The 25,743-nt window shown below is 36.7% G+C and overlaps 1 protein-coding gene across 10 annotated transcripts in view; it reads left to right on the forward strand.

The window, feature by feature from the left end:
* Positions 1 to 25,743, forward strand: part of LOC105486091 (sodium channel and clathrin linker 1) — a 215,130-nt gene that overhangs the window by 57,047 nt on the left and 132,340 nt on the right. The gene's annotated exons all lie outside the window — the stretch shown is intronic.

Genomic DNA, 25,743 nt, shown 5'->3' on the forward strand with positions numbered 1-25,743 from the left:
CTTCTCAACATACCACTCAGCTTGAGTGTTAAAATGTTGCCAATACTCGTGCATCTATCCATGGTTTTCTTCCATTTCCCGTCCTTCTCTTTCTCTCTGCCAGAGATAAACACTATCTTGAATTTTGTGTTTATTATTCCCTTGCTTTTACAGTTTTTTTATAGGTATGTGTATCTCCAAGCAATATACTTTTTAGTTTTATATTTTTAAAGACTGTATAAAAATGGTATCTAGTGTTCTAGGACTTTTTTATTCAATAACACACACAAGTACAAGAGTTTCAAGGAAGGAAGTTGCTGGATTATAGGTTATATGAATATCAATTTTGCAATATAATATCAACTTAATTTCCAAAATAGCTATACCAATTTATACTCTTACCAGTGATATTTATGAGTTTATATTGATCCATATCTTTTAATATCTGTAGCTCTTGTTAAGCTTCCTAATTTTCATCATTTTGACGGTTAAATACTTTTTTATTGTGGTTTTAATTTGCATTTTCCTGAATACTAATATTATTGACTTTTTTTTTTTTTTTTTTTTTTTTGAGACGGAGTCTTGCTCTGTCTCCCAGGCTGGAGTGCAGTGGTGCGATCTCGACTCAGTGCAAGCTCCGCCTCCCGGGTTCGTGCCATTCTCCTGCCTCAGCCTCCCAAGTAGCTGGGACTACAGGCGCCCACCACCACACCCAGCTAATTTTTTGTATTTTCAGTAGAGATGGGGATTCACCGTGTTAGCCAGGATAGTCTCGATCTCCTGACCTCATGATCTGCCCGCCTCAGCCTGCCATTATTGACCATTTATATGTTTATTTACCTATGTGGTTTTCTTTTCTCATAAAATGCTTGTTCATATATTTTCCCCATTTCTACTTATCTTTTTCTTATTAAATTGTCAAAGTGCATTATGTGATCTGTATTCTGAAAATTTGTTGATGTGCCAGTCAGTCTCAACGCAGTAAACAATAACCATTCTAGAAATTTCAAACAAGAAAGGATTTAATTCACTTACAGTTAAGTGCTACTAAATGATTGGTTTTACAGTTACACCTCAGAGACTATAATCCTGAGGTCAGGAATTTATGGTGCTACACCATCCCTATTACCATGGCAGCATCATTTCCATAAAGCTGGAGACGATATTGGAAAAAGGACCATATGATATTGACTACAAGAGACATTTTTGTCTATCCAGTTTTACTTACCAGCCACTATATCAACAGAAAAATGGTCTCAGCTCACTTCTGCCTTCTATATCTCCCTGAAATGCCTCTCACTGGTAAAATTTTAATCTTATCCACAACTTCAGCTGCAAGACATCTGGACAATGTAGTTTGAGACTTTTCGCCCGTGGGACGGAGGCCAGAATATGAAAGGGGACAGAAATAAATAATTAGTGCCAGTGGTTCATAGAACACATTCAATAATAGATGTTTCAAATCTGTATTCCCAGATTGTGGTGTGTTTGATTAACAGAATTTTTTTCTTTTTTTTTTAAGTATTTGAATCTCTCACTCTTCTCCTGTGGTTGTTGTTCTTTGTATCTCCTGTAAGAAGTCCTTTCTCAGCCTAACATCATAGAGATCTTCTCTTATGTTTGCTTCTAAAAAATGTTTAAAGCTTTTCCATACCAAGTTTCTTAACTTTAACCCATAAAATTCATATTACTGGACTGAAATCTGATACATCTTTTTTTGTTGACTTTTAACTAGACTAAATATCCAAAGTTTTTTTAGTTCTAAATTTGTTCAAAACATGGGCTCTTTTAAAGTTTGACATTCTTTTATTGTATTCTTCTATATTATATAGTAATTTTATTTTTATTTTTATTGCATTTATTTTAGTGTAGCTATATTTAAATTAATACATGCTGTTCCTTAAAATTACATGGCACACCCATGGAATTGTCTTGCCCTTGGCTATTTCATGATTTTCTCTTGCTTGTATTTTCCATTAGTTTTCTTTCCTTCTAATTTCCAAAAACTTCACATATTTAAGCTGTCAGTGTTTACTGAAGTGTAAAATAAAGTAAATCTTTTAATTGGGCTTTTAGTTTTTCTCATTTATTTTTGTTTTTTTCCCATGGGAAACTTTTTTTAATCTTAATATTTTATGATTTACTATTCTTTTCCAAAATACTTATTAAGCAGGAATATACTCTTCCTGGTAAAGAATATTATAAAGATTTCTGAATCACCAATATACTTAGATAAAGTTTGTATATTAATGTGCTGAGAATAGAGAAGGTATTTTATGGTTGAGCTAATCATTTAATTGTTTCCTATATTGGACTTTATATTATTCCTTTCATATCCAGGTCTTTTGAAGCCGGTCTTTAAAATCTGCCTTCACCTATTTAACGGTAATGCAGTCATGTCTCATGAATATGTTTATTCCTAGTATAATAGGAAAGTGTAAAAAATGGATTCTAAGTTTATTAAAGACACTTTTGGTAACTTGATAGTGTTAATCAGGTTTTAAAGTGAACTCTACTGATTATGTCATTAGGACAACATCCTACTTTTAATTGTATTTGCAGCTAAGGACTACAAAATCAAAAGAATTTAATTTTTAAGGAAAATACCTTAAATAAATATACATGGACAGGTCTAAATAATGGAAGCTAGCAATGGCGTGGATTGTGTAAAAGTATACAATTTCACATTACTGAATTTTGGGAAAATTTTAATACTTACATTTGTATATCAGAGTATATTATCTGAGAATTTACTACAAATAGGAAATAATGAAGTCATTTTATAAAACTCAGACTGAGGAAAAAGTAAAAAAAAAAAAAGCATATTATTAGTAGTAGTATTCTCCCTTCCATTTTGAAATCCTTGAAATGTATTTCATGTTGAGATTATAGAGGTTTTTGTTTTGTTTTGCTTTGTCTTGTTTCTTTCTCAATACTATTTTTTCCTCCTCTCATAACTTTCCAGAGGAAGGAAATTGAGTAAGATAATTGAATAAATGAATGAATACATGTACAGCATTTTCTGATACTAACTAAATACAAAGTAAATTTTATTGTTGTCATTTTTAATTTTACTATTGAGGGTATGGCAGACATCATCTGTTGCCAGTACAAGAGCTGTTTTTTTCCTTCATACATAGTCACATAACCCTAATTTTGTTCCAGTGGCAATGTGCTCAGGGAAGATGAGCTTATTCCACAACCTGAGATAATAAATCATTGACCTAAACCAGTTTTTATGTCTTTTTGCCAGGAATTGGCTTGGAAGTGGACATGTGACCTAGTTTTAGCCAGTGAGATATAAAGGAAAATCTCTTGTGGAGCTTCTGAAAAAGCTTTTTCTCTCTAATAAGAGGAGAGAGGGCAAAAAGAAAGCTTTCCCCTTTTCCTGCTCCCTGTCATTTTAGAAAGTGATGTGTGAAGCTGCTATAGCCATTTTTTAACTATGTGTGTAGGTATCAGCAACATGAGATTAGAAGAAGAGAAACATGAGGAAACCTTTGCAAAGTCCTTAAATGATATTATTGAGCTGCTGAAGCAAATCTGGAACTGTATACCTTCCAAGTTAATATTAGGTGAAGTAAGAAAATAGTCATTCACAACTGTTGGGTGGTTACTAAATGTCAGGCACCATTTAAGGCTTTCAGATACATTAGTGAATAAAATAGACAGAAATGGCTATTCTCATTTATTTGTTGGGTGTTTTATTACTTGTAGCCAAAGTGTGCTGATAAAGAGATTTAATTACATCTGTCAGGGGTTCACAAACTGTAGCTTGTGGGTCAAATCTGGCCTGCCAGATCTTTTTATAAATAAAATGTATTGGATCACAGCCATGCTTAGTCATTTAAATCTTGTCGACGGCTGCTTTGTTTTATGTGCCTATGAAGTTGAATAGTGGTGACAGAGATTGAATGGCTCACAAAACCTAAAATATTTATGTACTCTCTGGTCCTTTACATAAAAAGTTTACTAATCCCTGATACATGGAATATTCTTTCACTGCAGAATCTCTTAAACTAGTCTTTAACAGTCACTAAAAAGTTTTTTTGAAATTTAAAACGATCTGAAGATATTTAGGCATATTTATATATAGCTTTAGAACACAGAAACATAATCAACAAGATTATAAAGTTAGTATTTAGTATATAAAGTAGTTAGTATACGAATCTAGTATGTAGTGATATTTGGCATCTTGTTATTTTTTATTTTCTGATAGCCTGATATTTATTTTTTTAGATTACAACTAAATATGATACAGATTTAAATAGCATTATACAACGGAATTATTTTAAAAACATTTTTATTGATGTGCTTTCATAATTTGACTAATGATAATCAATGGTATGATATTAAATTTGATTTTACTTTCCCTAATTATGCCATTCAAGTGTGCTGACAATATCCTATGAATACAGTATAGTAAATATTTATTATCTATTTGAAATTTGGGAAGGAGTTCATGTATATATTTACAAAAACAATAATAAAGCCATTATTTTTCAATGCTAGCCCAGAAAAAGGTATTCTCCTCCCTTCAAATTGATTTGTTTATGGAATTTCAGAAGATGTGATGTAAATGCTTTTCCTATTCTTGAGTGAAAAAGAGAAAAGAAATCTCTGGAATGACATGGTCAACACCACTATGCTGGTGCTACTCGAGGTCATTACACTGTGAAGAAGACTATTCCCCAAAGCCCGCCAGAATCCTGTCTGCCTAAGCTTTAATCGTGAAGTTTTAAGTATCTATTTTTAATAATCTCATGAAAAGCCAAAACTAACCTGGTTCTCTGTGTGTCTTGGTTTATAATTGAGTTTATGTTTTTGTATTTATGTATGTATAGACCTCTCATCAAACTTCATTTTGTTACTAGTCTTAAGTCACTCTGACCTTACATTGGCTTCTTTAAACATGGTAAACTAGTTTCAACCGGAGAACCTTTTACCTGTTTCTTCTGCCTTGAATGTGTTTCTCCAGAGCTGCACAGAACTGGACTTTTCCCTTCATCCAGTCTCTTATCAGGGAGGCATTCCTAAGCACATCATCTAGCCCTTCTCTTTCCAAACCCTCCCATCTTTCATTTTTGTATTATCCAATTTTATTTTATTCATAGTACCTTATTACTACTTGAATTTTTTTTTTTTTTTTTTTTTACTTTAAGTTCTGGGATACATGTGCAGAACATACAGGTTTGTTACATAGGTATACATGTGCCATGGTGGTTTGCTGCACCCATAAACCCATCATCCAGGTTTTAAGCCCCACATGCATTAGGTATTTGTTCTAATGCTCTGTCTCCCCTTGCCCCCCACCCCCTGATAGGCCCTAATGTGTGATGTTCCCCTCCCTGTTGTCCATGTGTTCTCATTGTTCATCTCCCACCTATGAGTGAGAACATGCAGTGTTTGGTTTTCTGTTCCTGCATTAGTTTGTTAAGAATGGTGGCTTCCAGCTTCATCCATGTCCCTGCAAAGGACATGAACTCATTCCTTTTTATGGCTGCATAGTATTCCGTGGTGTGTATGTGCCACATTTTCTTTATCCAGTCTATCTTTGATGGGCATTTGGGTTGGTTCCAAGTCTTTGCTATTGTAAATAGTGCTTCAATAAACATATGTGTGCATATGTCTTGATAGTAGAATAATTTATAATTTTTGGGGTGTATACACAGTAATGGGATTGCTGGATCAAATGGAATTTCTGGTATTATATCCTTGAGGAATTGCCACACTGTCTTCCACAAAGGTTGAACTTTGATAATTTACACTATCACCAACAGTGTAAAAGCATTCCTATTTCTCCACAGCCTCACCAGCATCTGTTGTTTCCTGGCTTTTTAATGATCGCCATTCTAACTGGTGTGAGATGGTATCTCATTGTGGCTCTGATTTGCATTTCTCTAATGACCAGTGATGATGAGCTCTTTTTCATATGTTTGTTGTCTGCATAAATATCTTCTTTTGAGAAGTGTCTGTTCTTATCCTTCACCCACTTTTTGATGGGGTTGTTTGTTTTTTTCTTGTAAATTTGTTTAAGTTCCTTGTAGATTGTGGATATTAGATCTTTGTCAGATAGGTAGCTTACAAAAATTTTCTCCCATTCTGTAGGTTGCCAGTTCACTCTGATGATAGTTTATTTTGCTGTGCAGAAGCTCTTTCATTTAATTCAATACCATTTGTCAATTTTGGCTTTGTTGTAATTGCTTTTGGTATTTTATTCATGAAATCTTTGCCCATGCCTGTGTCCTGAATGGTATTGCCTAGGTTTTCTTCTAGAGTTTTTATGGTTTTGGGTTTTACATTTAAGTCTTTAATTTATCTCGAGTTAATTTTTGTATAAGGTGTAAGGAAGGGGTCCAGTTTCAGTTTACTGCTCATGGCTAGCCAATTTTCCCAGCACCATTAATTAAATAGGGAATCCTTTCCCCATTGCTTGTTTTTGTGAGGTTTATTGAAGATCAGAAGGTTGTAGATGTGTGGTGTTATTTCTGAGGTCTCTGTTCTGTTCCATTGGTCTATCTATCTGGTTTGATACCAGTAACATGCTGTTTTGGTTACTGTAGCCTTGTAGTATAGTTTGAAGTCAGGTAGCATGATCCTTTTGTTTAGCTTTGTACTTTTTGCTTAGGATTGTCTCCAGCTTTGTTCTTTTTGCTTAGGGTTTGACTATATGGGTTCTTTTGATTCCGTATGAAATTTAAAGTATTTTTTCTAATTCTGTGAAGAAAGTCAATGGTAGCTTGATGGGAATAGCATGGAATCTATAAATTACTTTGGGCAGTATGGCCATTTTCACAATATTCTTCCTATCCATGAGCATGGAATGTTTTTCCAGTTGTTTGTGTCCTCTCTTTTTCCTCGAGCAGTGGTTTGTAGTTCTCCTTGAAGAGGTCCTTCATATCCCTTGTAAGTTGTATTCCTAGGTATTTTATTCTCTTTGTAGCAAATGTGAATGGGAGTTCACTCATGATTTGGCTGTCTGCTTGTCTATTGTTGCTGTATAGGAATCCTTTGATTTTGCACATTAATTTGGAATCCTGAGACTTTGCTGAAGTTGCTTATCAGCTTTAGGAGTTTTTGGGCTGAGACAATGGGGTTTTCTAAATATATAATCATGTTGTAGTCAAACAGAGACAATTTGTCTTCCTCTCTTCCTATTCGAATACGCTTTATTTCTTTCTCTTGCCTGATTGCCCTGGCCAGAGATTCCAATACTATGTTAAATAGGAGTGGTGAGAGCGGGCATCCTTATAATGTGCCAGTTTTCTAAGGGAATGCTTTCAGCTTTTGCCCATTCAGTATGATATTGGCTATGGGTTTGTCATAAATACCTCTTAATATTTTGAGAAATGCTCCATTAATACCTAGTTTGTTTAGAGTTTTCAGCATGAAGGATGTTGAATTTTATCAGAGGCCTTTTCTGCATCTATTGAGATAATCATGTGGTTTTTGTCATTGGTTCTGTTTATGTGATGAATTTCATTTATTGATTTGCATACATTGAAACAGCCTTGTATCCTAGGGATGAAGCTGACTTGATCTTGGTGGATAAGCTTATTGATGTGCTGCTCGATTCAGTTTGCTAGTATTTTATTGAGGATTTTTGCATCAATGTTCAACAGGGATATTGACCTGAAATTTTGTTGTGTCTCTGCTAGGTTTTGGTATGAGGATGATGCTTGCCTCATAAAATGAGTTAGGGAGGAGACCCTCTTTTTCTGTCGTTTGCAATAGTTGCAGAAGGAATGGTACCAGCTCCTCTACACCCCACATCAACAGAATATTGATGTAGAATTCAGATGTGAATGTCTGGTCCTGGGCTTGTTTTGGTTGTTAGGCTATTAAGTACTGCCTCAATTTTAGAACTTGTTTTTGGTCTATTGAGGGATTCAACTTCTTCCTGGTTTAGTCTTGGGAGGGTGCATGTGTTCAGGAATTTATCCACTTCTGGATTCTCTATTTTATTTGCATAGAGATGTTTAGAGTATTTTCTGATAGTAGTTTTTATTTCTGTGGGATCAGTGTTGATATCCTCATTATCATTTTTTATTGTGTCTATTTGATTCTTCTCTCTTTTCTTCTTTATTAGTCTAGCTAGAGGTCCGTCTGTATTGTTAATATTTTCAAAAAACCAACTCCTGGATTCATTCATTTTTTGAACAATTTTTCATGTCTCTATCTCCTTCAGTTCTGCTCTGATCTTAGTTATTCCTTGTCTTCTGCTAGCTTTTCCATTTGTTTGCTCTTGCTTCTCTAGTTCTTTTAATTTTGTAATGTTAGGGTGTTGGTTTTAGATCTTTCCCACTTTCTGATGTGGGCATTTAGTGCTATAAATTTCCCTCGTAACACTGCTTTATCTGTGTCCCAGAGATTATGGTACATTGTGTCTTTGTTGTCAATGGTTTCAAATAACTTCTTGATTTCTGTCTTAATTTTGTTATTTACCCAGTAGTCATTCGGGAGCAGGTTGTTTAATTTCCATGTAGTTGTGCAGTTTTGAGTGAGTTTCTTAATCCCAAATTCTAGTTTGATAGCACTTAGGTCTGAGAGACTGTTTGTTATGAACTCCATTCTTTTGCATTTGCTGAGGAGTGTTTTACTTTGAATTATGTGGCCTGTTTTAGACTACATTGTGTGTGGTACTGAGAATAATGTATATTCTGTTGATTTGGGGTGTAGAGTTCTGTAGATGTCTATTAGGTCTGCTTGGTCCAGAGCTGAGTTCAAGTCTTGAATATCCTTGTTTATTTTCTGTTTTCTTGTTCTAATATTGACAATGGAGTGTTAAAGCCTCCCACTAGTATTGTGTGGGAGTCTAAGTCTCTTTGTAGGTCTGTAAGAACTTGTTTTATGAATCTGGTTGCTCCTGTGTTTGGTACATATATATTTAGGATAGTTAGCTCTTCCCATTGCATTGATCCCTTTACCATTATGTAATGCCCTTCTTTGTCTTTTTTGATCTTTGTTGGTTTAAAAGTCTGTTTTATCAGAGACTAGGATTGCAACCTCTGCTTTTTTTTGCTTTCCATTTGCTTGGTAAATATGCCTGCATCCCTTTATTTTGAGCTTATGTGTGTCTTTGCATGTGAGATAGGTCTCCTGAATACAGCACACCAGTGGGTCTTGATTCTTTATCCTGTTTGCCAGTGTGTGTGTTTTAATTGGGGCATTTAGCCCATTTACGTTTAAGGTTAATATTGTTATGTGTGAATTTGATCCTGTTGCCATGATGCTAATTGGCTATTTTGCACATTAGTTGATGCAGTTTCTTCATAGTGTCATTGGCCTTTATATTTTATTTTGTTTTTGCAGTGGCTGGTACTGGTTTTTCCTTTCCATATTTAGTGCTTCCTTCAGGAGCTCTTGGAAGACAGATGTGGTGTTGACAAAATCCCTCAGCCCGCTTGTCTGTAAAGAATTTTATTTTTCCTTCACTTATGAAGCTTAGTTTGGCTGGGTATGAAATTTTTGGTTGAAAATTATTCTCTTTAAGAATGTTGAATATTGACCCCCACTCTTCTGACCTGTAGGGTTTCTTCAGAGAGATCCACTGTTAGTCTGATGGGCTTCCCTTTGTAGGTAACCTGACCTTTCTCTCTGACTGTCCTTAATATTTTTTTCTTCATTTCAACCTTGGAAAATCTGATGATTATGTGACTTGGGGTTGCTCTTCTCAAGGAATATCTTAGTGGTGTTCTTTGCATTTACTGAATTTGAATGTTGGCCTGTCTTGCTAGGTTGGGGAAGTTCTCCTGGATGATATCCTGAAGAGTGTTTTCCCACTTGGTTGCATTCACCCTGTCACTTTCAGGTTCCCCAATCAGTCATAGGGTTGGTCTTTTCACATAGTCCCATATTTCTCAGAGTCCTTGTTCATTCCTTTTCATGCTTTTTTCTCTAATCTTTCCTTCAGATTTTATTTCAGTAAATTGATCTTCAGTATGTAATATCCTTTCTTCCGTTTGATCGATTTGACTATTGATACTTTTGTATGCTTCACTAAGTTCTCATGCTGTGTTTTTCAGCTCCATCAAGTCATTTATGTTCCTCTTTAAACTGGTTATTCTAGTTAGCAGTTCCTGTAACCTTTTATCAAGGTTCCTAGCTTCTTTGCATTGGGTTAGAACATGCTCCTTTAGCTCAGAGGAGTTTTTTTATTACCCACCTTCTGAAGCCTACTTCTGTCAATTCTCTAACCTCATTCTTGGTCCAGTTTTGTGCTCTTGTTGGAGAGGAGTTGCGATCATTTGGAGCAGAAGAGGCATTCTGGGTTTTGGAATTTTCAGCGTTTTTGCACTGATTTTTCCTCATCTTCATGGATTTATCTACCTTTGATTTTGAGACTGATGACCTTTGGATGGGATTTTTGTGTGGGGGTCTTTTATGTTGATGTTGTTGCTTTCTGTTTGTTAGTTTTTCTTCTAACAGGCCCCTCTTCTGCAGCTCTGCTGCAGTTTGCTGGAGGTCCACTCCAGACCCTGTTTGCCTGGATATCTCTAGTGGAGGCTGCAGAACAGCAAAAATTGCTACCTGCTCCATCCCAGAGAGGCACCGGCCTGATGCCAGCTGGAGCTCTCCTATATGAGAGATCTGTCAGCCCCCGTTGGGAGGTTTCTCCCTGTCCGGAGGCATGGGGGTCAGGGACCCACTTGAGGAGACAGTCTGTCCCTTAGCAGAGCTGGTGCGCTGTGCTGGGAGAATCCCTCTTGTCAGGATCAGCTTCTTTCTTCACAACCAGCAGGCAGGAACGATTAAATCTGCTGAAACTGTGCCCACAGCCGCCCCTTCCTTAGGGCAGTGGGGGTTTTGTCTGTAAGGCCCTGACTGGGGCTGTTACCTTTCCTTCAGAGATGTCCCGCCCAGTGAGGAGGAATCTAGAGAAGCAGTCTGGCCACAGCCGCTTTGCCACACCCAGCCCAGACTTCCCAGCCTCCTTAGCACTGTCAGAGGGAAAACTGCCTATTCAAGCCTCAGTAATGGCGGATGCCCCTCCCCCAACCAAGCTTGATCATATCAGGTCGACTTCAGACTGCTGTGCTTGCAGCGAAATTTCAAGCCAGTGGTTCTTAGCTTGCTGGGCTCTGTGGGAGTTGGACCCACCAAGCAAGACCACTTGGCTCCCTGGCTTCAGCCCCCTTTCCGGGGGAGCAAACAGTTCTGTCTCACTCTCGTTCCAGGCGCCACTGGGGTATGAAACAGCCATCCAGTTTTGTGCTTGAAACTCAGGGCCCTGGTGGTTTAAGCACATGGGGGAATCTCCTGATCTGCAGATTGCAAAAACCATGGGAAAAGCATAATAACCAGTCCCTCACTGCTTTCCTTGGCTGTGGGAGGGAGTTCCCCAGCTCCTTGCGCTTCCTGGGTGAAGCGACACCCCACCCTGCTTCTGCTCACCCTCCATGGGTTGGACCCACTGCCTAACCGGTCCCAATGAGATGAACTGGGTACCTCAGTTGGAAATGCAGAAATCCTCCTCCTTCTGCATTGGTCTTGCTGGGAGCTGCAGACCGGAGCTGTTCCTATTTGGCTATTTATTACCTGAAATTACTTATCTTCTTGGTAATTATTTGTCTTTTCCACTAGAATGTATGAGAGCAGGACCCTTGTCTCTTCTACCACTGTATACCTACCACCACTGAACAGTGCTTGGTACACATTAAACTGCTCAATAAATATTGAAGGAATGATTTCATATATTAAAAATACAAACGTACATATATTCATACCTGGATTTTTTTGCTGTAAAAAACAGAGGCCTGAGTCATTTGTAAGTAATAAGGAATGTATGCTAAGGAGATACAAGGAATTTTAACTAGAACTGGGAAACAATTAGGAATGTCTCTACAGGTGTGTTCCTCTTACCTGTTCGCGTGGCCTTATGGTCTCCGCTATGGTGATGCCCCTCTGTGTAGCTGCTCCTTCTTCTTTTTCAACCAAAAGACTGATTCTCTCTCTTCTCTAGTCCAAATCCTGAAGAAACCCAGTCTTGTTGGTTTAGCTAATTGCCATCACTTGTAGTTGTCAACGCTTTTTATACCAGTCACCTGTTGATAGGACTGCCCTCAGAAAATATGCAAAATTATAATCTAATCATTGGCTTCTGTCTGTGCACAGAATAGTGCATGCTGTTCCCAGAGCCATGGGCTCTGGGCAAAGGCTACTTAAGTCTGGACATGGCAGATACCATGACTATAACATATCCAGTATATATATAAGAATGTATTCATGGAGCACCTCACTTTGGCTTTAGACATCAGAGAAGGCTTCACTGAGTGGGTAAAATCTGAGCTGAGTCAGAAGGAGTAGGATTTCATTCTCAATGATTTTCAGAAAGAGTAGAATAAGTAGCAGATAACTGAAGAAAACATTATATGTCTAATACATTCAGGCCATGTAATATGGCTGTGTCTCAACATATGTAAGGGAATTATGCATGATGAGACACGCATGGCAGGTAGGGACCAGATGATATAAAATTTTTTATTCTCTGCTTAAGGAATTGAGCTTTTCTTACAGATCACATAGAGGTTCTTCAGGGGTTCTGAACAGAGGAAGGGGTGCAATTTTAGAAGGATTCTTTCTAGTTGCACTTCAGAACTGGAGAATACCAGATAGAAAAAAAAAAAATGTGTATGATTCATTGGAGGAGCATAAGAAAGGAAGCGGCAATTCTAGTTTTTAGGATCTTTCGTATTAATCCCAAAAAGAAATGCTGCACTGTGGCAGTGGTATGGATATTTTCACCAAGGAGGCTTGGATTAGTGAAATCTGTCTGGTGAGGTGAGGCATCTGGAGAGTCATACCAGACAGTTGTCTAGAATTTTTTTTTCATTTATATAAAGGAATACACAAAAATATAGTGGCAGCTGTGACAGGGTGCAAATGGGCTGCTGGGGTGCCTGCCTCCCTGTGGGAATTAACCATAGTGGTTATATGTGCATATAGTGGCAATATATGCCACTATGTTTGTCTGACTCTCTCTTCTGTCTTATTTGATTCTAAAATTCACTAACTATCCCCCTTTTCCCACCTTTTAACACCTGCAAAAGGGAGATGCAGCTGTATTCAATGGCTTGTGAAAGGTTAATAGGCAGCTGTTTTTCTTTTTAATGGTATGTAAAAGAGTGGTGCATCTTTTATTGGAGACAAATTCAATTCAAAGAAATACAGACATTGTGTTTGATTCATCTTTGTCACCTAAAAGATCAAAACTTTTATAAAGATGATCTTTGCCAAAATTTTATTGTCTGTTTGGGATAATTGGTTATAACTTTATTTCTACAGTCCCTGCCTGGGTAATTTTCTTGGTATTAGTACATGAATTTATATGGAACCCAGTTTCTTAATATATAAAATTAAAGTCTTGGACTATATGATTTCAGTTTTATTGTTTTATATTCTCATAGTAAGTGCTCTTTAAATCTTTTGAAATGATACTGCAAGTGGTAAGCTAGAAAAATAATAAAAATCATAAAGAATAACTATAAAAGCATAGCTGTTTATGTAAATTTAATGTAAAAGCACTGTCTTATAGGACAATATTTATTTTCTTTAAAAAAAATTTCATCAGAAATATCTTTTCTCCAGCAAAATAGTCAACACTAAGGTTGCACAACTTGTTTCTTTTTTGTATTACTCATGTTGTACCTGGCATAACATATAGTAGAAGCTCCCTTACCTTCTAACTTAGTAGTTGGTCTGTTGATTGAGAGTTAGGAAAATAAGGAATCATAAAAAATACATACTTTAAAAATATTTGACTTTGAATTAATATAAATGTACATTTATTCTTTAATTATTTGGTATAATGCCAAGGTCTTTGAGCGAGTCTATTAATTTTTTGTTATCTTTGAAAGCTATGAAAGATAGTTTTTTGTTATCTTTCATGCATAAACCATATATATGTTTAACTCATTCTTTATAATTTCCATTTTAAATTTCTTTGAAGAAGTGTGAGAACGGAGAGATCATTTTGATCTCCTTTTAATCTTCTTTGATTTTGTAGTTTTTCTGGCTTTTTATAATTACCTTACCTACCTCTAATTAAATAGCAGTGAATTTAACAACTCATCTATATTGGGCCTTTCACATTCCGTTTAGGTGTTATAGAAACATTAACTCTTTATACTTTTATTTGTCACTTTGGGGCATATGTAATTAAATTGTGCAATTATAATAACAGGTTGTGGCAAATATGATAGATTGGCTTAACATCTGTTGCACCTTTCTTTTAGTATGCCTTCCTGTATTGCAGAGGCTGGAAAACTAAAAACTAGTTCAGGATATGAGTTTGGTTCTGCTAATGATAACCACTTGTACGATACCTAAATTGGGAAATAGTGGGAGAAAAGGCAGTGCCTGAGGCATCTATTTTGTGGCTAAGAATCTAACAAGTGTAGTATGGCTATAGAGCCAACAATTCTGGCTGTCACTTCTGTCAAAGCTAAGGCAGGGTGTTGCTGCAGGCGGCAGCTCTGGCAATAACATTCTGGTCTCAGGATCTCAGCAAAGGGATGTGATTCTAGAACCAGCAGTAGATATAGCTGCTTCCTGATTGTCCAGTTTCCTAATTGTGACCAATGTAGCAAACCATTTCTGCAATTAGCTAAACCAGTAAGATTGACTTTTTTTTCCAGAACTTGCACTGGAACATAGAGATCAGCTAATTGATAGTGATAGCAGAAAAGCAATTATGCAGAGATATATGGTGCTATTAGTGTTATTAATAATACAGATAACACTGTTTGCCTCCAAAACGTTTTATTTAGTTTCTCTTCTTAATATCAAGCCAACCAATTATAATAGTACTTTCTCTTTTTTATTTTCCTTTGGCTCTTACATTTTGACTTGCTTATGTATTTTAATAAATACAACTGGAACGAAAATTGTCTTACTACCTTGCATATAATATTTCTTTAGATATTTGTTGAGCTTGAATTGTTGATATTTAATTTTCAAGATGTTTAACCATACATAAAATATAATGCTTTAAAAAAGATCAATTTCTTAAACCTGTAGGGCACTTAACTGATTTTCTTAATTATACTGCCAATATCATTGGAAAATCAGATAAAATTCATTTAATCTGTATTTATTTACAAATATATTATTACAATTATGTTATGTTTAAAAGAAAACAAGAAAATAAGCAAAGATATAGATGATATAAGGAGCAAATAACAAGTTTGAGTATGCACATTTGCATTTCTGTTTATACACACTCGTATATTAACCAACAGGAGTGTACTTTGTTTTTCAAAGACCCATGAAAAACTTACAAACATAGATATGTAGTGAAAACCCTCCCTACCACATACACACATACAAATTCCTCCCCCAAAAAAACACATAAATTATATCTGCAATAAAATACAAAATGACAAAGGATGAGCACATAAAAATTTTTAAACTATATTTTCAAATAACCCCTGAGATTAAAAAATGAATTGACAACTAAAATTAAAAACTACTTAAAATAAATACCATATCAAACTAGTAAGGTGCAGCCAAAATAGTATGCAGAATACTTTGTCGTTTTTAAGTAATAGAAAAGTAAAATTGAAAATAAGTAAATCAGTGTTGTTTACATTAATGACAGAGTAGGTACTGTAATCAGGCTTCTTCTGAGAAAAACTAGAAAGTTCAGACAAAACTATAAAATGTTGACAAAACCTTAACAAAAATCAAATCTGTTTATTTTTTTTTAATTATACTTTAAGTTCTAGGGTACATGTGGATAATGTGCAGGTTTGTTACATATGTATACTTGTGCCATGTTGGTGTGCTGCACCCATCAACTCGTCAGCACCCATCAACTCGTCATTTACATCAGGTATAACTCCCAATGCAATCCCTTCCCCCTCCCCCCTCCCCATGAATCTGTTTAAAGAAATTGGAATCTGTGAAAAAAAATTACAGGGCAAAGACCAGGAATAGAAAGAAATCCAGGGATATAAGTCTGCATTTGGGGCTGCTTTCCCTAGTTGCATCTCACTGTCCAAGAAGAGATGGAGAGAGGTTTAAAAACTAAGGAGAGCTTGAAACAAATTTACAGTCTTAGAACAATAAAAAAAATGAAGTTCAGCATCCATCACACTTATGAATAGGTGTGTTAGGATCCTCAAAATGCCACTATACTTTTTAACGTATAATATCTAGCTCACATCTAACACAAAAAGAATTAGGAACAGGAAGATTGAAGCTAACATGGTAACATTTTAAAAGAATCACTAGAAATAATAGGCAATAAAAATAGATCCACAGGGTTGGCCTTTAAAATGCTTTACCAACAGAAAACCAAACACCACGTGTTCTCAATCAAGTGTGAGCTGAACAATGAAAATGCACGTACACACAGAACAGAACAACACATACTAGGGCCTGTTGGGGGGATGTGGGAGGAAAGCATCAGGATAAATAGTTAATGCATGTAGAGCTAATACCTAGGTGATAAGTTGATAGGTGCAGCAAACCACCATGGCACACATTTACCTGTGTAACAAATCTGCAGGTCCTGCACATGTATCCCAGATCTTAAAATAAGATAAAACTAAAATAAATAAATAAACATGCTTAATGTGGTCAGTGAAATAAGATATAATATTGAGAATTTTGTAAGAGAACTAGAAACTCTAAAAAAAGAACAAATTCTAGAACTGAAAAAATACAACAATGGAAATGAGACATAACAAGATAATCAAATGCAACTTAATTCAGAAGAAATATTTTAACTGAATATCAATATGAAGCAGAGAGACAAGAGGATAGAAAATATAAACCTGTATGATAGCCACCTAGATGCAGCCAGGTGGAGCAGCTGCCACTGATGGACAGAGATGACTGGCATACTCCTAACAGATGCTCAGGAGGAAGGCCCTGAGAGTGGATGGAGGAAAGACACAGAAGCTGCAATGAAGTGGGGGAAAACTGGGAACGCTACATGGGAGTACCACACACCTGGACTCATTCCTGGTCTCTGGTGGCTCCGAGGGAATGGGTGAGTTGAACTTTCAAGGAGCATGGGCCTCTGGAACCCTAGCAGGAGGACACCCTTCAACCATCATGGACACTCAAGTTAGCAGGGAGAGGTTCCTGGAGAAGTGGTAGGGGCAGCAAGCCAGCTGATGTGAATCCCAGAGGGTTTGGTGCAGGAGCATGTGTAGTGGAGCATGGCCAGGGACAAGGCTCGACTTGCTCTCTTGCTATCTTAGGAGACTTTAGTCCTAGGGGAGCTGTTCATCCTAATCTCTGCAGGGTGGACTTGCCCCAGCTCAGATAGGGCCAGTCCAATTTGAGCACCCCTTGGTCTGCTGCCCTCTCCTGGGTACCCAGCCTGGCCATGCCTGCCTAAAGAACAGCCTCAGGTGCCCTGGGAGCCACATCATGGCTTCTGTGCTGGTGGACCATGCCTGACTGGCAGAGAGCTCCAGCAGAGTGGCCCCAACAACCATGCACTAGCCTGCACACTCCCTCTGCACACCGCATCTACCCCTGGACCCATGGCAACTCCCCACATCTGTCTGCTGATACATGTCTGTGTGAGCAGGTTTTGCTTTCCTTGCCCCACCAGCACATGGGAGTGTAGTCCACTCCCCTCTAGTAGCTGACCACCATTGCAGACAGAGCCTTGGTGGAAACAGAGCCAGCCAGTCCCACCCTGCCAGCACTCCACTGTTGCACTAATACTTCCATGGGAGCAAAACTAGGCTGCTCAGAGAACAGCAGATTCTCCCCCACACTGAGCGACCACAAAGAGGGCACACAGACCTATGCCTACCAGTGCCCCTCCCCTAAGCCAGCACCACCACCTGCACAACCACCCACATAGTCACCAGCAGGGGCTCCCCACACCCATCCCAGATGAGTTGCCTCTGCCACTGTGGTTAATTCCCACAGGGAGACAGGCACCCCAGCAGCCACTAGCAGCCTGCCACAGCTGCCGCTACTGCTGTTGCTGACACATGTGAATGAGGACAGATCCCTCTGTCACTGCACCATGAAACACTTTGGCTGACACTACCCATTAGAGTGTAGTGACCAGTGGTCCAGAAACACCTGGAGCTCCCAGCACAGTGGATTTCTAACCTCAGGGAGTGAGAGAACAATGTCGGGGCCCAATACAAGTCCCCAGAGTTAGAGCATACAGTCCAGATATCAGGAGCTGAGCATTGGTCTCCTAATGTCTTTAAGAAATGAAGCCAGTCACCTAAATCTTCCCTATATGATAATCAAACCCTCAAAGTCATCAAATAGGATAAAAGAAAAAAAAAGCCATTGAAAGGTCAGCAGCCTGAAAGATTGAAGGTGGATAAACCCAAAATGATGAGAAAGAATCAGTGCAAGAATCCTGACAACTCAAAAAGCCACAGTACCTCTTTTCCTCTAATCAACCACATCACCTATACAGAAAGGATTCAGAACTGGACTAAGATTGTTAAAAATGACCGAAACAGAAATCACAATATGCATGAAAACGAAGATCATTGAGCTACAGGAGTATGTTGAAACCCAATCCAAGGAAGCTAAGAATGATGATAAAACAATGCAGGAGCTGACCGGCAAAAATAGCCAGTATAGAAAAAAACCAACTGACCTGATAGAACTGAAAAACATACTACAAGAATTTCATAATGCCATCGCAAGTATTAAAAGCAGAATAGACCAAGTGGAGGAAAGAATCTCAGAGTTTGAAGACTGGATTTCTAAAACAAGACTATCAGACAAGAATAGAAATAAAAGAATGAAAAGGAATGAACAAAACCTCCAAGAAATGTGGGATTATTTAAAGAGGCAAAATCTATGACTCATAGCGTCCCTGAAAGAAATGGGGGGAAGGGAAGCAACTTGGAAAACATATTTCAGAGTGTCATCCATGAGAATTTTCCCAACCTAGCTTGAGAGGGTAACATTCAAATTCAGGAAACGTAGAGAACCCCAGTAAGACACATTACAAGAAGATCATCCCCAAGACACATAACCATCAGGTTTTCCAAGGTCAAAATGAAACAAAAAATGTTAAAGGCATCTAGAGAGAAAGGTCAGGTCGCCTGCAAAGGGAAGATGATTAGAGTAACAGCAGACCTCTCAGCAGAAACCCTACAAGCCAGAAGGGATTGGGGGCCAATAGTCAACATTCTTAAAGACAAGAAATTCCAAGCCAGAATTTAATATCCAGCCAAAACAAGCTTCATAAGCAAAGGAGAAATAAGATCATTTTCAGACAAGCAAATGCTGAGGAATTTCATTACCACCAGACCTGCCTTACAAGAGCTCCTGAAGGCAGCACTAAATATAGAAAGGAAAGATCATTATCACCCACTACAAAAATACACTGAAGTACACAGACCAGTGACACTATAAAGCAACCACATAAACAAGTCTGCAAAATAACCAGCTGACATGATGACAAGATCAAATCCACAAATATCAATACCAACCTTGAACATAAATGGGCTAAATGCTCAATTAAAAGGCACAATCTTAGCAAACTAATGCAGGAACAGAAAACCAAATACTGCGTGTTCTCACTTATAAGTGGGAGCGAAATGGTAAGAACTTATGAGCACAAAGAGGGAAACAACAGACACTGGGATCTACTTGAAAGGGGAGGGTGGGAGGAGGGAGAGGAGCAGAAATGATAATTACTGAATACTGGGTTTAATACCTGGGTAATAAAATAATATGTACAACAAACCCCCGTGACATGCATTTACCTATGTAACAAACCTTCACGTGTACCCCAAAAGTAAAATAAAAGTTAAAAAAATAAAAAAGTAAAGACACAGAATGGCAAACTGAATAAAGAACCAAGACCCATTGGTATACTGTCTTTAAGAGTCCTATCTAACATGCAGTGACACACATGGACTCAAAACAAAAGAATGGAGGAAAATTTACCAAGCAAATGGAAAACAGAAAAAAAGCAAGAGTTGCAGTCATAATGTCTGACAAAACAGACTTTACACTGAAAAAGAGCAGAAAAAAAAAAAAAAAAGGCATTACATAATGGTAAAAGGTTCAATTCAATTCAGCAAGAATATCTAACTATCCTAAATATATATGTACCCAACACAGGAGCACCAGATTCATAAAGCAAGTTTCTAGAGACCTTCAAAGAGAAACAGACTCCCATACAGTAATAGTGGAAGTCTTTAACACCACACTGAAAATATTAGACCAGTCATCAAGACAGAAAATTAACAAAGATATTCAGGACTTGAACGCAGCACTGGATCAAATGGACCTGATAGATGTCTATATAACTCTCCACCCAAAAACAACAGAATATACATTCTTCTCATCACCACATGGCACATATTCTAAAATCAATCACATAATCAGAAGTAAAACACTCCTCAGCAAATGCAAAAGAACTGAAATCATAGCAGTCTCTCAAACCACAGCACAATCAAATTAGAAGCCAAAACTTAGAAATTTGCTTAAAACCATACAATTACATGGAAGTTGAGTAACCTACTCCTGAATGACGTTTGTGTAAATAATGAAATTAAGGCAGAAATCAACAAGTTCTTTGACACTAATGAGAACAAAGATACAACATACCAGAATCTCTGGGATACAGCTAAGGTAGTGTTACAAGGGAATTTATAGCACTAAGTGCTCACATCAAAAAGTTAGAAAGATCCCAAGTTAACAACCTAATGTCACAACTAAAAGAACTAGAGAACCAGGAGCAAACAAATTCCAAAAGACAAGAAATAACCAAAATCAGAGCCGAACTGAGGGAGATTCAGACACACACACACACACACACACACACACACACACACACACACACACACACAAATTCAGAAGAGCAAAGAACCCAGAAGCTGGATTTTTGAAAAAATTAATAAAATAGACCATTAACTAGACTAATAAAGAAGATAAGAGAGAAGATTCAAATACAATCAGAAATGACAAGGAGGATATTACTACTGACACCACAGAAATACAACCATCAGATAATATTATGAACACCTCTATGCACATAAACTAGAAAATCTAGAAGAAATGAATGAATTTCTAGATACATAACACCCTCCTAAGACTAAACCAGGAAGAAATTGAGTTACTGAACAGACTAATAATGAATTCTGAAATTGAGGCAGTAATAAATAGCCTATGAACCAAAAAAGCCCATGACCGGGTAAGTTCACAGCCAAATTCTACCAAATATACAAAGAGCTGGTACCATTTCTCCTGAAACTATTCCCCCCCCAAAAAAAAAAAAAAAGCTTATGTATTCCTAAGCAAAAAGAAGAAAGCTGGAGACATCACACTGCCCAACTTCAAACTATACTTCAGCGCTACAGTAACCAAAACAGCATGGTACTGGCACAAAAACAGTCACATAGACCAATGCAACAGACCATAAAACTCATTTTATGAGGCCAACATCATCCTGATACCAAAACCTAACAAAGATACAACAAAAAAGAAAACTTCAGGCCAATATCCCTGATGAACATAAAGACAAAAATCCCTAAGAAAATACTAGCAAACGAATTCCTGCAGCACATCAAAAATCTTACCTACCATGATCAAATAGGCTTTAGCCCTGGGATGCAAGGTTGGTTCATCATATGCAAATCACTAAATGTGTTTCATCACATAAACAGAACTAAAGGCAAAAACTACATGGTATCTCCAATGATGCAGAAAAGGCTTTCATTAAAATTTAACACCCGTCATGTTAAAAAGTCTCAATAAATTAGGTATTGATAGACCATACCTCAAAATAATAAGAGCCATCTATGACAGACCCACAGCCAAAATCATATGGAATGTGCAAAAGCTGGAAACATTCTCCCTGAAAACTGGCACAAGACAAGGATGCCCTTTCTCACTGACTCCTATTTGACATAGTATTGGAAGTCCTGGCCAGGGCAATCAGGCAAGAGGAAGAAATGTAATCCAAATAGGAAGAGAGGAAGTCAAACTATCCCTATTTGCAGATGACAGGATTCTATATCTATAACTACTATCTATAGTATATCTATAGATAGTATATCTATCTATAACTATATCTATAGTCTTGGCATAAAAGCTTCTTAAGCTGATAAACAACTTCAGCAAAGTCTCAGGATACAAAAATCAATGTGTAAAAATTACTACCACTCCAATACACAAAAAAACAGTCAAGCCAAGAGCTACATGAGTAACACAATCCCATTCCCAGTTGCATTAAATAAATAAACAAACACACAAGCTACTTAGGAATACAGCTAACCAGGAAGGTGAAAGATCTCTTTACAAGAAGAAGTACAAAATACTGCTCAAATAAATCAAAGATTACACAAACAAATGGAAAAATATTCCATGCTCAAGTATAGGAAGCATCAGTATTGTAAAAATGGTCATACTGCCCGGAGTAATTTATAGATCTAATGCTATTCCTATTAAACTACCATTGAGATTCTTCAGAGAACTAGAAAAAACAATTTTAAAATTCATGTGGAACCAAAAAAGAGTCCAAATAGCCAAGGTAATCCTAAGCAAAAATAAGAAAGCTGGAGATATCATGCTGCCCAACTTCAAGCTATACTGCAGGGCTACAGTAACCAAAACAGCATGCTACTGGTACAAAAACAGGCACATAGACCATTGCAACAGAATAGAGAACCCAGAAATAAAGCCACACACCTACAACTATCTGATCCTCAACAATCCTAACTCAAGCAATGGGGAAAGGACTCCTGTTCAATAAATGGTACTGAGATAACTGGCTAGTCACATGCAGAAGATTAAAACTTGAGTCCTTGCCTACATCATATACAAACATTAACTTAAGATGGATTAAAAACTTAAATGTAAAACCCCAAAATATAAAAACCCTGGAAGACAACCTAGGCAATACCATTCTGGACATAGGAGTGGGCAAAGATTTTATTAAGAAGACACCAAAAGCAATTGCAACAAAAGCAAACATTGACAAATGGGATCTAATTAAACTAAAGAGCTCCTGCACAGCAAAAGAAACTATCAACAGAGTGCACAGACAACATACAAAATGGGAGAACATTTTTGCAAACTGCGTCTGACAAAGGTCCAATATCCAACATCTATAAGGAACTTAAATTTACAAGAAAAATCAAACAACCTCATTGAAAAATGGGCAAAGCACATGAACAGTTACCACAAGAAGACACAGATGTGGTCAATAAGCATACGAAAAAAAAGCTCAACTTTACTGATAGTTAGAGAAATGCAAATCAAAACCACAATGAGATACCATCTCACACCGGTCAGAATGGCTATTAAAACATCAAAAAATAACAGATACTGGTATGGTTGCAGAGAAAAGGGAATGCTTTTACACTGCTGGTGGGAACGGAAACTAGTTCAGCCACTAGTGGAAAGCAGTTTGGATTCTCAAAGAACTCAAAATAGGAGTGCCATTTAACCCAGCAAATCCCATCACTGGATATGTAACGAACTAATAGAAATCGTTCTACCATAAAGACACATGCACTCACATGTTCATCGGAATACTTATTCACAATGACAAAGACATAGATCAACCTAGATGCCCATCAACAGTGGACTGGATAAAGAAAATATGGTACATATACACCATGGAATACTGTGCAGCCATAAAAAAGAACAAGATCATGTCCTTTGCACGAACACAGATAGAGCCAGTGGTGATTATCCTTAGCAAACTAACAGAGAAACAGAAAAGCAAATACTTCATGTTCTTATAAGTGGGAGCTAAATGATGAGAACACATGGACATGTAGAGGGAAACTACAGACACTGGGGCCTATCAGAGGGTGGACGTTGGGAGAACGGAGAGGATCAGGAAAAATAACTAATGGGTACTAGGCTTAATACTTGGATTGAAAATAATCTCTACAACAAACCCCAATGACACAAGTTTACCTACATAACAAACCTGTACATGTACCCCTGAACTTAAAAGTTAAGTAAAAAATAAATTCAAAAAAATTTTAAAAAGAGACTATGGAACAAAATGTAATGTGAAAATAACTAAAATTCATGTAATTTGAATCCCAGAGAGAACAGGAAAGACAGAAATAATATTTGAAGAGACAATAGCTGGAAATTTTCAAAACTAGCAAAAGTTCTATAGATTAAAGAAACACCATGCATCACAAGCATGATAATGCAAAAACATCTACAGAATCAAAGAAAATCTAAGAAAAATTCTCACAACAGAGATTATCCTCAAGAATAGCAATAAGATAACTGACTTTTCAACAGACGTGATAGAAATCGAGAGACATGGAATATCTTCAAAGTGCTGAAAAGAAAAGAAACAAACTGTCAACTAAGAATTGTGTGCTCAGCGAAATGTTCTTCAAGAAGGAGAGCTAAATACATACATTTTCAGATGAAGACTGAGAAAATTACCATTGACAGAATTAATCCAGATCCCAAAAAAGAAGGAAAAATCATCCTAGAATAAAGTTTGGAACTATGGAAAGGGTAAATATGGGAGAAAATCTAATGAATATAAACTTCTAAAAATAATGATAATGGCTTTAAAATGTTTTAGGAGACTTGAAATATGAGCCAGCAATACCATACATTTAGGAAGAGTGTAAATGGAGTTAAAATATTCTAAGGTTCTTACATTATCCATTAGAAATAGGATACTAATTTATGGTGGAGGGTGGCAGTTCTCAGACATGTTACGATGTTTGGGCTGGGCCCTACAGTAAACTAAAATATTCTATTGCTTCCAAGCTAATGGAGTGGGAAAGTAGAATAATAAAATGTAATTAATTCCAGTTAATAAGCAAAGAGAATAGGAATAAAAAGAGAGATAGGTGTTTTGTTTTTTTAAAGGCAAGGCAAATAGGAAATACTAAGGTAGTTGATATAAACCCAGATACCTTAGTAATTACATTAAATTTTGCTATACTACATGCTATAATTTTAAGACAGTGATTTACCAGAGATTAACTAAATGAATCCACAATTATATGCTTTTAACCAAAGAGATTCTTAAAATACAAGAGTACAGAATGGATGTAAATAAAAGGATAGAAAATACATATACCATAGAACTGCTAACTAAAAACATGCTGGTAATATCAGATATAGTAGAAGTTAATGTGAAACAGATGATTACAGATTAAAAGGCAGTTTTCATAATGATAAAAAATTATGTTTGCTCAAAAGATATGACAGTTCTAAATTTGTAAGCACTCAAAAACAAAGACTCAGAATATAAAATGTGATAGCACTGAATGGCAGAACAGACAAATGCACCATTATAATAGGAAATATGAGCAGGTTGCTCTCAGTAAATAAAATAGCAACCAGAAAATAAAAAGAGTAAGTTAAGATGCAGTATTTGAATAATGCAGTTAAGAAATCTCTTAAGGGACATACATAGAATACTAATACCGAAGACCTTCAAAATATGCATTAAGTACACATGATAGATTTCTGAAATTGACCAACTCAAAAAAAGCAACTCTCAGATTATGAAAGGATTGGATTATGTTCTTTGATGACAGTGAAAATTATGCTAGAAATCAATAACAAAAAGGTAACTAGAAAATCCCCAGCTTTTTCTAAGTTAAGTGGTATGCCTCTAAATGTTACTCAGAGGTCAAAGAACTCACAATGAAAATTAGAATATATTTTCAACTGATTAATAAAGAAAATAACATAACCTCGGCATTGCCTTTAAGGTGATTCTTAGAGGGAAAACTGTAATCTTAAGAGTATGTATTAGAAAAAAAAGTCTAAAAATAATGATGTCTTAGAATTTGCTGAAGAGGTTAGAAA

Source organism: Macaca nemestrina, chromosome 3, assembly GCF_043159975.1.
Source record: "Macaca nemestrina isolate mMacNem1 chromosome 3, mMacNem.hap1, whole genome shotgun sequence".
Classification (NCBI taxonomy): domain Eukaryota; kingdom Metazoa; phylum Chordata; class Mammalia; order Primates; family Cercopithecidae; genus Macaca; species Macaca nemestrina.